We start from the raw sequence: 14,507 nt of genomic DNA on the forward strand, positions 1-14,507 counted from the left end.
ATGTGTATTTCTTTTATTAATAACACTTTGGGACATCTTTTTTTATTTGGTTGTGTATTTGTGTTTCTTCTTTTGAAAACCATTTGCTCATATCCTTTGACTACTATCTATTGAGGAACAATATCCCTAAATCTATGGTATAATATTCCAATTTGCTTGGGGGAGGGGTGGAAAGGGTAGGGAAAATGAGGAGAAAATCAGTTTGACTCTGTGTGGATGGAACATGGGATTGCTTTTCTGAAATGTTCAACTGTAACCTCCCAAGTTAATAGTTCTCTTCTTCCTCCTCTTCCTCCTCCTCTTCCTCCCCCTCCCTCCTCCTTCCTCTTCTTCCCTCCTCCTTCCTCTCCTTCCTCTTCTTCCTTTCCTTTCTCTTTCTCTTCCTTCTTTTGCTTTGTTTTGTGGGGCAATGAGGGTTAAGTGACTTGCCCAGGGTCACACAGCTAGTAAGTGTCAAGTGTCTGAGGCCAGATTTGAATTCAGGTCCTCCTGAATCCAGGGCCGGTGCTTTATCCACTATGTCACCTAGCTGCCCTCTGTTCCTTCTTATTTTTAGAAGTTATCTTGGTTTTGTACAACAGTATGGCATAATGGAAAGAGCACTTAGTACAGTGTCAGAACACCGTGGTTTTTGACTCCCAGTTCTGATACTAACTAGCTATATGACTCTGGGCATATTGCTTCTCCACTGAGACTCAGTTTCCTCATTTGTAAAATGGACATAATAATGCCTACACTCCTCAACTTTTTGTGATGAAAGCCTCCCAAACTTTGAAAACCTCAAAGGACCATGGACATATAAACTATTATTAGCAATAAGATGTAATGGTTTCCAGTCATGCAGGCATTGTAAACCACTCTATTAGCTCTGCTGAGTAGTGACGAAAGTTCACATTTTTCTACAGTGCTTTAAAGCATGCAAAATATTTATATACATTTTCTCATTTGATCCTCACAACAGCCCTGTAAAGAAGATTCCATTTTACAGAAGAAGGAACTGAAGCAAGCAGAGGTAAAGTGACTTGCACAGAGTCACACAGCCAGTAAGTCTCTAAGGCAGGATTAGAACCCAGTATTCTATCCACTCTGACACCTAGTGACCTCAAAGGAGAGTAACCCTCATCTGTTCTTGCCTTTATTAAGTACTTGCCATGTACCAGGCTCTGTGGAAAGTGCTGGGAATACATAGAAAGGCCAAACCATGGTCTCTGCCCTCACATTCTAAGCAGGGAGAAAACATGCAAAGACTAGGTCAATACAAGATATATGCAGGATAAACTGGAAGTCATCTCCAAGGAAAGGAAGGGTCTTGTTTTCCTTAGTCCATCTATCCCTCAAGACTCCATGATTGCAAAAGAAATTTGGTCAAACTCACCCTTTTATCTCATAATGAATCCCACAGTTCCTAGTCAAGTCTGTGATTAATTTGTAGCTCCTCCTCCTTCTGTCTCAAAAGCATATCTGCCAGCCCGGGGGGAAATAGTTTACTGCTTCTTATTTTCTAGTTTCCATTAAATGCTTCATTTCAGGGCAGTTCACTGAGACCTTTAGAATGTTCAAAGGCACAATGAAGACTTCATGCCCAATGGGTAGGGAAGCTTCTATGAGGGATTTGGGACAAGACATGAACAAGAGTGAATGGCACAGGATGTAAAGGTATCTTTGGGGGGAAGTCCCCCACATCAAAGAGATATGAGAAAATAATGATTAATAATGGATTTCTTGGGGGACCAGAGATCAGTCCCCCAATCCCCTCCAGAAAGCCCAGTTCTTGAGAAACTTCAACAAACCTTATTTGGGACAAACCTAAGGGAACAAAAGAAATGGAGATAGATTCTTTTGTATAGCTTAGCAAAGGACTGATGAGATCAAACCACACCTAGATACTGGATTTTGCCTTTGCCCTTCACAGAAGGTCTTTTATATTTTTCCCCCTTGACATTTGTAGAGTTCAATTGAACATAGACCACCCTCAAGTCATGTAAACCAATGGAACTGAATGATGCTAATGCTAATCAATTAGCATCATTGATCAGTGTTTTTTATTCTCTATTGAAAGAGGATAAAAAGGCCTGGAGCTCTCCCTCTTGGCTCCAGCTCTTGGCTCTTGGCTCTCTCTCTTAGGACAGCTTGGTATTGTAGGTCTTCTGAACTCTCTTAGGTCTCCTTGAGACCCTGTGCTATCTCTCTGGAGGACAGTATGAGTCTTATGGGGCTTTTTTCCTGCTCACCCTAACTGCCGTGCTAAAATTCTCTCCCTGCTTTTTCTACCACGCCAGCCTGAGACCATGAGAAGTGAGGGAGACTCATAGTCAATCCTTTATTGGTACATAATATTAATAAATTAAAATATGCTTGCCCAAAACTGATATATAGCAAATAGCAATTTTAAAAAAGAACAACACAGTTTTAGCTAATTTCCAAAAACACAGATCATATTGATTGGACAAGAATAATGTTATGGGAGAAATTGATGGAGGTTTTGGGTAGGGGTTTTTAGGAATTCCTCTTTAAAGAATTACACCCTCTTGCACACAAATCCAATTAAAATAAAATACTATTTTATTTAGGTGCTAGGGAAAGGAAACTTTCTCTTGGGGAGAAGGCATGGCACAGAGGTGTGGCTCTCTGAGATACCTTTCTCCTCAAGCAGGAAACAGACAGATACTTTTATAGAGGACCCATGGTGGTCCAATGGGGTGATCATCTGACTTTGGAAAGTTCCTTTATTGGGTGGTGGGTTGGAAGCAGTCTGGTGAAGGGCTGTTGTTCTGTCCCCTCACTCCACTTAGGCAGCTACCATGCCTAATAGGGTTATCTCCTCAAGGTGGAGAATGAGGTATAGAGGGCAAAAATATGTTGAAGCCTGTTGCCATTGATGATCTGTGAGTAAAAAGACATCATCAAGGACAGGAAAGAGAGGTGGGCTGGTCATGTCTTGGGAGTGAGGGATAGCAGATGAATGGCTCAAGTATTATACTGTGTCTCAGTTTCCTCATTTATGAAATGGGGATGATAATAGATATGACACTATTATTATTATTACTAGGCTTGGTATGAGGCTCAAGGGAGATCATGGGATCACAGATCAAGTGTTGAAAGAGCCTGTCAAGTCCATCCTTCATTAAATATAATAGATGAGGAAACTTCAGAAGAAGTCATTTACCTGATGTCTTACTGTTAAGATTCACAGGCAGGATTTGAACCCAGGTCCTTCTCAGTTCAAGTTCTATACTCTATCCTCTATAAGATACTAATGCACATAGTGTTTCACAAAATTTAAAGTTACAAACTTTATTCATTACAAATGTAGTTAACTTTCTCTAGCTTTCTCTCCTCAGAGCCAGGCAGGCAACATCTTCCCGCAATAGTCATAGGGTATCATGAGTGGGGTGGGGGCATCTCTTCTCTAGCATTGATTTGAGCATCCCACCCACTGTTGGGTGGCAGTGACTAGCAAGTCAATTCCATTTAGCCATTTGACATCAATTAGCTATTATAAAGGGGCATTTCCTTTCAAGTTATAGCAAGAACAAACATTTCCCCTTCCCTCAGGGACATTCTCTTAGCTCAGTTCCCATATGACACTGGGCCCACCAAGTTCATGGTTGTTAAATGAATCCTTACCCTGGACACTTCTGGATTGAATTCCAAAGGCCATTCCTTCTCCTCTGGGTACCAAGGCTGAACTGACAGCCCTACCCAGATGCTGGGAATTTAGGAGGCGCTCTCTCCTGATCAGAGATTTCAATCCGTTCATCAAGAATAGACAAGAACAGGGGCAACTAGGTGGCACAGTGGATAAAGTACCTGTCCTGGATTCAGGAGTACCTGAGTTCAAATCCGGCCTCAGACACTTAACACTTACCAGCTGTGTGACCCTGGGCAAGTCACTTAACCCCAATTGCCTCACTTAAAAAAAAAAAAAAGAATAGAAAAGAACAAACTCCTAGACTGAGAGTCAAAGAAGTCCTTTTGCTTGGGGGCCCACAGCCATCACCCTGGAAAGCAACCCCTCTGAAGATGGAGACCAGCAACTGTTCCTGCCAATGCTTCAACCACATTCACTGAAGACCCAGAGAAGAAAGTTCCAGCCACCAAAATCCTTGGCCCTGTCACATGGTTCAACATCAAAAACTGAGATGATTTTATCAGTAGAAATGACATCAAGAAAGAGGCATTGGTCAACTGAAGTGAAGTAAAAAGTCAAAGTTGATGTCAGAAACTATAGTTTATTTTTTAAACTGTCGGGGTGGGGAAGGAAGGAATATAATATAGTAAGCAAGAAAAATGACCAATATAGAAAGCATTATCAAGTTGTCTGGTTGATTGTGATTAAGATAAGAAGGGGAAAGATTGTCTTAAGTTGTAAATGGTAGCTGATTGCTGTGTAACTATGTAAATGTTCAGTGGGATAGCAGTCCCAAATTTTGTATATTGGAGCAAAAATTTCTATGAAGTATCTTTAAAGGGTGAGTAACCTATATAAAGTCCTACTCTTGAGTCACATGACCTCTGTCTTATAAATCTTGTGTTTAGAAGATGACTAGAGACAGTAGCTGTGAGCTTGGGAGAAAGGGATGTGGGAGCCCTGTGTGTATATGGGCCTCATTGCCTCTGGCCATCAGTTTGTTTTTTATCTCCTTGATGGCTGCAGAACAAAGACCTCCCTTTCATAATGTACTACTCTTGATACATTGTTTAATGACACTCCTTGTGAAAGACTTCATGAGGCAATTTGAACAGAATATTGAACTGGGAGCTGGGAAACAGATTCTGAATCATCCTGCTCTTCAGTGTATTAATTGTGTGACCTTGGGCAAGTCACTTAACTTTTCTGTGCTTCACTCTCCCTCTCTGTAAAATGGGAGCAATACCTACCCCTGTTTACCTACCTCACAGGGTTGTTGTGGGGATTAATTAGATATAATGTCTGTAAAACATTTGAGCTCCTCGGAGTACAGCTCACTATAAATACAAAATAATCTATTAAAGTTGGTTTATTTGTGCTGGGGAAAAAAAAAAAAGAGGCATTGGGGCAGCTAGGTGGTGCAATGGATAGAGCACTGGCCCTGAAGTCAGGGGAACCTGTGTTCAAATCCAGCCTCAGACACTTGACCACTTGATACTTATTAGCTGTGTGACCCTGGGTGAGTCACTTAACCCCAATTGCCTTACCAAAAAAAAAAAGAAAAGAAAAAGAAAGGAAGGAAGGAAAGAAGGAAAGAAAGAAAAAAAAAGAAAGAGAAAAGAAAGAGGCATCACCATCTGATTTATTGCTATATATAAACTGAAACCCTCCATGTATGTGGTTTCCTTCATTAGTGTGGCCTTTTTTTTTTTTTTGGTGGGGCACACAGCTAGTAAGTGTCAAGCACCTGAGGCCGGATTTGGACTCAGGTACTCCTGATTCCAGGGCCGGTGCTCTATCCACTGCACCACCTAGCAGCCCCCTATTCCTTTGAAATATATAATAATGTTATCATGTACCAGATCTCAAACTGTATCATAAGGCCTAGCTGGCCCTGAATGTGGACTTCTTGAGAAGAAGGACTATCTTTTGCCTTTCTCTGTATCTCTAGCACTTACTATGGCGTCCGGCACATTGTAGGTGCTTTGTGAATGATGATGCTGGGTCCTGTTCTATGATGAAGTGGGAAGGAGCCCCCACTGATTAGATGAGGACTCCTTTGCAAAATATATTCAGACTATGCCTACCTAATTCTGAGTGAAGATGATTCCCATTCTGCTGACAGAAAACCACTTTGACAAAATGTGTTATCACTGAAGACCACAGCCGGCGATGGAATGGGAATGCTTTGGATTCAGAAAGGAACCCAGTCTGAAAATCAAGTTGCAGATATCAGTCCTATTAATTAGGATGATATGGGTTTTGCATTTCTTTTCTCCTCTTGCTTTTCATCCCCAAGTGATTGTCATATGATTCTTTTACTTTTTTTCTTTTTCTTTTTGGGAGACAATTGGGGTTAAGCGACTTGCCCAGGGCTACACAGCTAGTAATTGTCTGAGGCCAGGAGGAAAGTGAAGCCAACAATGCTTGGGTCCCACATCTAATAAGTAACTGAGGGAAGATTCAAACCCAGACCTTCCTGACTCCAAGTTACATGTTACACCAAATTGCCTCTCACTAAGTCACCCATCCTCTGATTTACTCAAAGCCACAAAGGCAGCTTATTAACTTCATAAGCTTAATAATAAGCTATAAGATCTTTTTTAAATTTAAATTAAATTTAATTATTATTTTTTTTTTTGTAGGTCAATGGGGTTTAAGTGACTTGCCTAAGGTCACACAGCTAGAAAGTGTCAAATGTCTGAGGCCAGATTTGAACGCAGGTCCTCCTGAATCCTGGGCCGGTGCTTTATCCACTGTGCCACCTAACTGCCCCTATAAGCTTAATAATAAGGATCAGCTTTGGACAGAGGACTGTGTTCTGGTCTGGGGGAATTACAGAATTTAGATAAGACATTGTCTCTACCCTCAGGAAGCTCCCAGTTTAGAGGGATGGGAAATGTATGAAGGTAATATGTACTATCACATGAAAAATGGATTCTGTGGTATAAACTTGTTTTTCAATTAAACAAATATAGTCTCGTTTTCAAATCAATGTTATTTTATTTTCAAATCCCCATTCTTTCTGACTCCTCTTTTCCTTCCACTCTTTTCCCTCTACCAAATGAGAAAGCAAGAAAAACAAAATCTTTGTTATATACACATATGATAGAGCAAACAGATTTCTCCATTGGTGAGTACATGAAAGAAAAATATATCTCAATCTGTTCTCAGAGTCTATCACCTCTCTATCAGGAAGTGGGTAGTATTGTTCATGGGGCAGCTAGGTGATGCAGTTGATAGGACACAAGCCCTGGAATCAAGAGGACCTGAGTTCAAATCTCACATCACTTATTAGCTGTTTGGCCCTTGGCAAGTCACTTAACCCCAATTGCCTTAAACATTCAGGCCATCTCCAGTCATCCTGATATATATCTTGCCACTGGACCCAGATGGCTTCGGAGGAGAGAGTGAGGTTGGTGACCTTGCACAGCCCTCCCTCACTTAAATCCAATTCACTGCAAGTAATGATATCATCCCAGTGTCACAGTCCTCTTTGAGAATGAAGGACAAACAACAGTATTGTTCATGCTCTGGAATTGTGATTGCTCACCGTGTTGGTCTTTTAAAATTGTTTGAGTTTACCTTATTGTTGCTGTATAAATTGTACTCCTGGTTCTGTTCACTTCACTCTGTATTAGTTCATCCAAGTCTTCCCAGGTTTCTGTGAAACTTAGATCCAGTTTCATCTCCAAAACCATCCCCTTCATAATTTCTTACAGCACAATAGTATTCCATCACATTCATATATCATAACTTTTTCTCATTCAATTTATCTCCTCAAGGAGAATTTGTAAAGTGCTTTACAAATATTATGTCATTTGATTCTCACAACTACTCTCGGAAGTAAGTGCTATTATTATCCCTATTTTACAGATGAGGAAACTGAGGCAGAAAAAATTGAAGTGACTAACCAGGGTTCACGCAGCTAGTAAATGTCTAAGGCTAGATTTGAACTCAGGTCTTCCTGACTGTAGGTCTAGGGTTCTATTACTTACCTTGCATAATTGTCTTTGGGTCTTTTTCCAGCAGAAAAGAAAATAGAAGAAAGGGAAGAATTTTTTTTTTGGTGGGGCAATGAGGGTTAAGTGACTTGCCTAGGGTCAAACAGCTAGTAGGTGTCAAGTGTCTGAGGCCGTAGTTGAACTCAGGTCCTCTTGAATCCAGGGCCAGTGCTCTATCCACTGTGCCACCTAGCTGCCCCCCCTTTAGCATCATTTTTGAACAAAGATTAAATTGCTGCCCAAGGTGCCCAGTGAACAATGAAATGCTACCAACAAAATATGTTATCTAACATCTGGAGAATAGCTGAACAAATTGTGATTTATGGGCACCCTGTTGTTGTATTGTTTTCAGTCATGTCTGACTCTTCATGACCTCATTTGGGTTTTCTTGGCAAATATTCTGGAGAGGTTTGCCATATCTTTCTCCAGCTCATTTTATAGATGAGAAACTGAAGCAAACAGAATGAAGTGACTTGCCCCGGGTCATACAGCTAGTAGGTATCTGAGGTCAGATTTGAATTCAGGTCTTCCTGACTCTAGGCCCAGCTCTCTATCCACTGAACCATTTGGATGGACACCATGTACAATTGCATCCTTTTGAAAAAATTGGATATATAGTTTCAGTGGCATATCAGGACACTGAGAGCATTTATGTGTTAGAGGAGGTACTAGAATCCAGATCTTCTTGATTCCTGGGCCTACTCTTCATTCATGATGCCCTGTTTCTTCTCCATTAAACTATAAGAAATGACAAATACAAAGAAAAATTGGAAGACTTGCATGAAATAATACAGAATGAAGAAAGTAGGAAATAATACAGTACATACTGACTACAATTATATAGAAGAAAAAAAGCAATAGTGTCTGGAGAATGAATGCACAGAAAAATGGTTCAAAAGGAAACAGAAAAAAATACACTGATTTTATAATATTGCTAAAATTAATAAGCACCTTTTCAAAACAAACTGGAGTACATTATGATTTCATGTATGTTCATTAAAAATATCTTATGGGCCCCAAAGCTGGCTTTTATCAATGGTTATCAGGTTTAGGCAAAAACTTAACAAAAAAAAGTGAATTCTGGAGGTGCTGTAAAAAAGTAGTATATGAAGTTAGATTGTAAGCTCCTTGGGGGTAAGGCCTGCCTTTTGCCCCTTTTTGGAACCTTAGTGCTTAGCACAGTGCCTGCCACATAGTAGGTGCTTAGTAAATGTTGAATGATTGGGATGGGAAGTCAATCGGGGTTAAGTGACTCGCCCAGGGTCACACAGCTACTAAGTATCTGAGACTTGATTTAAAATTAGGTCCTCCTGATACCAGACCTGGTGTTCTATCTACTGTGCCACCTAGCTACCCTTGATTGACTGATTATTGATTGAAGTCGGAAGGGAAAGGTTGGGAGGGATATGGCAAGACTTCCTGGAAGTCTTGTTGCTCTCTCTTTGCCCATCATGGCTTCCTACTGAGATTTGCCCTCCCTGGGTAGGGCCTCAGACTCTAAAGGTTTTAGCTCCTCCCTTAAAATTCCATCTCTCTCAGTGTCCATTTATGAGAAACCAATTCACATTAAGTTATGACAATAACTAGTTAGATTAGTTAGGGCTTTTTCAGGGGCTCCCTAACCAAGTTGGGGATACAGTAGTGGCTCTTGAAGCCTGGCCTTCACAGTGGGGCCTCAACCACTCATAAAATCTTAGAATTAGGGATTCTTAGAATCATTGGCTCATGGAATTTCAGATTCATTAAATATGAGGACTAAAAAAAATACAGTACTGCCTCTGAACTTACTTGGGGGTGGGGTGGGGACCATGGGCATATTATTCAGCATTTCTGAGCTTGAATGTTCTCATTCATCTGCAGAATGGGGATAAGGATGCCCAGACTCCCTAATTTACAAAGCGGTAGAAAGGAAATCAATTTGCAAACCTCAAAGCTCTGTGGGAACTATGGGGTGTTATTAAAATCAGACACACAGTATTTTAGAATCTTAGAATTTTACAATTTGAAAGGTGCCCAGCCAGTCATTTAGTCTAGCCCCTTAATTGATCCATGGTGGGTTGATGAACAGAGGGAGTTCCTCCTCCTCCTCCCCCCTCCCCCCTGCAGAGGAGAGTCAGGTGGTTTGGTATTAAAGGCAAACAAACATTAAATGTTTTAAGGCCTAAAGAAGACTAAGAAATCTTTGTTTATTTATTTATTTATTTTTTTGCTTCTTAGAGGGCTCTGCACAGAGAAGGAACAGATAGGAATAGAAGCTCTATGAAGAGTTTATTTGAAAGCATTCAGAAGCATGGTCAATGGGATGTTAGAGCTGAAAGGGACTTTAGACCACAGAGCATCTGAAGATAGAATATCTGAGCTGGGAGAGACTTTAGAACATAGAATGTCTGAGCCATCTTAAAATGGAGAATGTTAAGGCTGAAAGTGACCTTAGAACAGAGTAGCATGCTATAACTACAGAGGACCTCAGAGAGAACATCTAGTTCCATGTATCTTTCAGACTCATGGTCAGAGCAGGTTCAGCTGGCAATCGACAACATGGTGTGATTTAGTCCTACCACTAATTGGCTGTAGGACCTGGTGCAGGTCACTTCTTTCTCTGAGCCTGAATTATTTACAAAAATGAAGACATAAGGCTTAGAGAATCCTCAATAGCTTCTAAAAGGCCATTATTGATAGCAGAAAAATGGTCAGAGAGTCCTCAACTCACCAAACTCATTTCTACCATTAGAACTTTCTAAGACCGTTTCCTAATTTTTTTTTTAGTAGCATGAACTTTATAAGCAGAATACCAAACATTTTAGGAACCACATGTCCCAAATGAAAGTCAGTGTGGTATAATGAATAGAGAGGTCAGAAACCAGGGGTCAAGTCCTGCCTAAGACACATACTAGTGATATGACCATGGCAAATCACAATCTCTCAGTTCCCCAGGAAACCCTTTAAAATCCTAAGTGGAAGGAGAATTGGGCTTTCAATGAAATCACAAGTATAGTACCAAAATATGTCTCAAGTTGATGCTATCAGGATAATTACAACAGGTCCTGCTCCTGTGCTGTGATGATGCTCAGTCATTTTTCAGTCCTGTCTGACTCTTTGCGTGACCCCATTTGGGGTTTTCTTGGCAAAGATAGTGGAGTGCTTTCCCATTTCCTTCTCCAGATCATTTTATAGTTGAGGAAACTAAGGCAAACCAAGGTGAGTGACTTGTTCAGGGTCTAACAGTTAGTAAGTGTGTGAAGCTGGATTTGAACTCATGAAAATGAGTTTTCTTGACTCCAGGCCCAGAACATTATCCACTATGGTGCCACCTAATTGCACCATCATGTTTCTATGGCACTTGCAAATTTTAAAATACATTTTATTTATTTTATTCTGAACTTAAGAAATAAAACAAACAGGGGCAGCTAGATAGCGCAGTGGATAGAGCACCGGCCCTGGAGTCAGGAGTACCTGAGTTCGGATCCGGCCTCAGACACTTAACACTTACTGGCTATGTGCCCCTTGGCAAGTCACTTAACCCCAATTGCCTAACCAAAAAAAAAAAAAAAAAAAAAGAAAGAAAACAAACAGTTCCATCACATAGCAGAATAGAATACAAGATGATTGTACATGAAAATGCAAATCTATTATTTACAACTTGCTATTCCTTTTATTATTTTTTTGGTGGGGCAATGAGGGTTAAGTGACTTGCCCAGGGTCACACGGCTAGTAAGTGTCAAAAGTCTGAGGCCGGATTTGAACTTAGGTCCTCCTGAATCCAGGGCTGGTGCTTTATCCACTGCACCACCTAGCTGCCCCCTATTCCTTTTAAATATATAATAATGTTATCATGTACCAGATCTCAAACTGCATTATAAAGCGGTAATTATCAAAACAATCTGCTACTGGCTAAGAAAGAGAGGTGGATTAGTAAATGACTATAGTAACCTAGTATATGATAAACCCAAAGATCCAAGCTTTTGGAACAAAAACTCATTATTTCACAAAAACTACTGGGAAAACTGGAAAACAGTATGGCAGAAACTAGATACAGACCAGCATCTCACACAGAGTACAAAAATAAGATCAAAATGGGTACATGATTTATACATAAAGGGTGATACCATAAGCAAATTAAGAGAGCATGGAATAGTTTATCTGTCAGATTTATGGACAAGGGAAGAATTTAGGACCAAAGTAGATAAATAACATTACAAAATATAAAACAAATAATTTTGACTATATAAAATTAAAAAGCTTTTGCACAAACAAAACTAATGCAAACAAAATTATAAGGAAAGCAGAAAATATTTTTGCAACAAGTATCTCTGATAAAGGCCTTATTTCTCAAATACAGAGAACTGAGTCAAGTTTATAAGTACACAAGTCATTCCCCAATTGATAAATGGTCAAAGGATGTGAACAGGCAGTTTTCAGACAAAGAAATCAAAGCTATCTATAGTCATATGAAAAAATGCTCTAAGTCACTATTGATTGAGAAATGCAAATTAAAACAACTCTGAGGTGTCACCTCATACCTATTAGAGGGGCAAATATAACAAAAAAATAAAATGTTGGATGTTGGAGGGGATGTGGGAAAACTGGGATGTTAACCCATGGCTGGTAGAGTTGTGAACTGATCCAATCATTCTGGAGAGCAATTTGGAACTGTAACGATTGGAATGACGCCACCTGCTGGAGACTTACCGTAGAAGAGTTCTGCCCATGAAGCGAAGGTCTTTGAGGGCAAGACCAGGAGTCAGGAAGTGACGCGGGCTAGTGGGAGGAGAAAGGAAGAGACTGGCGCTCAGTCTCGCGCGCTCTTTCCTCTGGACTCTGGCGGAGAGCGGAGCTAGAAATGTGCTCTCCCTTTAATAGATAAGAATCTAGGCCTTTCTCTCTCTCTTTACCAAATTCTTATTCTCCTTAATAAATGCTTAAAAGTCTAACTCTTGCTAAAGCTTATAATTTATTGGCGACCACTCATTAAATATTTTAGACAGACTAGCTAGAATTTTAACCCTTAACAGAACTAAGGCCAAAGGGCTATAAACTGTGCATACCCTTTAATCTAGCAATACCACTGCTAGGTTTATGTCCCAAAGACATTCCACAAAAGAGAAAAAGACCTATTTGTACAAAAATATTTATAGCAACTCTTTTTGTGGTGGCTAGGAATTGGAAATCAAAGGGATATTCGTCAATTGGGGAATGGCTAAATAAGCTGTGGTAATATGATAGTGATGGAATATTATTGTGCTATAAGAAATGGCAAGCAGCATAATCTCAGAAAGGCCTGGAAAGACTTGTATGAACTGATGTACAGTGAAGTGAGCAGAACCAGGATAATGTTATGCACAGAGACAGCAATATTGTTTGATGAAAAACTGTGAAATGACAATTATTCTCAGTAATACAATGATCCAAGACAATTCCAAAGGAATAATCGTGAAGCATACTATCCACCTCCAAAGAAAGAACTGATATTGATTGAACACAGACTAAAGCATGCTATTTTTCACTTTCTTTCTTTCATTTTTTCTTTTATTAGAGTCTTATAAAAATGCCTAATGTGATGATGTTTTATATAATTGCACATGTATAACCTGTATCTGATTGTTTACTGCCTCAGGGAGTGGGGAGGGGAGGAAGGGAAGGAGGGATAGAATTTGGAACTCAAAATTATAAATAAAAATGTTTATTTTTTAAAAAAGTTATCATGTAGCTTTTTCCCCCTTTTTTTCTACCCCCCCATGGGTACCATAAGGCACAAATATATCTGTGTACATATAGATATATACATATATAGTATGTAAGTGTGTATATATACAATATATATTTTTTGTAAAACTTTTTTTAAATTTAAAAAAGTTTTTTAAGTATTTTATTATTTTCCAATTACATATAAGGATAGTTTTCAACATTTGTTTTTATAAGATTTCTAGTTTCAAATTTTTTTCCCTCCCTCTCCTCCCTCCCCCCCTCCCCAAGACAGCAAGTAATCTGATATAGGTTATATATGTACAATAAGATTAAACATATTTCTGCATTAGTCATGTTATAAGAGAAGAATCAGAGCCAAAAGAAAAAACCTCAAAAAAGAAAAACAACAGTACCAAAAACAAAAGAACTAGTATGGTTCAATCTGCGTCCCTATTCCATAGTTCCTTTTTTTTTTTCTGGATTTGGAGAGCATTTTCCATCATGAGTCCTTTGGAACTATCTTGGACCATACAATATATGTTTTTATATTATGTAATATATGTAATACATTATATATATATATATTATATAATATATATTTTATATATTATATATAAATTACACAATATATATATATATATTGTGTAATTTAAGATTCTAAATGTGGATTCTAATGTGTTCCCCCAGTTTGGGGGAAACTGACTAAAAATCACTGATAAAACGAGTTTAGGTTTTTAAGGGTTTATTGGAAAATAGAAAGAAAAAGATTGAGAACAGAATTCTAACAGCCTGGCATTCCTATCTTTCCTCAAATTTCCTGTGAAGTCCTCTGCCGCCACCACCATCAAGTCCGGAAGCCAAAAAGCCAGCGCTCTCTGCGCAGGCTCCCTTCCCTCCTTCCTGTCTCCTCCCAGACCATAGGAGGCTCCTCCAGTTGATTGGCTGGTAGACTTGATAGACAGCACCCATGAGCAAACGTCATTTCCTGACGCCAAGGAAAAGCCACAATGCCTCTGAGGCATTTTCCTCATGGTGGAGCTCTCCACAGCAAGTCTCCAGTGGGTAGCGTCATTCCAATCATTACTATATATATATATATATATATGTAGAACACCCTTCTATATATACTTCTATTTATCAGTTCTTTCTCTGGATGCAGATAGTCTTCCTTCATATGTCCTTTGTAA

The sequence above is a fragment of the Dromiciops gliroides genome, chromosome 3 (genome assembly GCF_019393635.1).
Source record: "Dromiciops gliroides isolate mDroGli1 chromosome 3, mDroGli1.pri, whole genome shotgun sequence".
Lineage (NCBI taxonomy): Eukaryota > Metazoa > Chordata > Mammalia > Microbiotheria > Microbiotheriidae > Dromiciops > Dromiciops gliroides.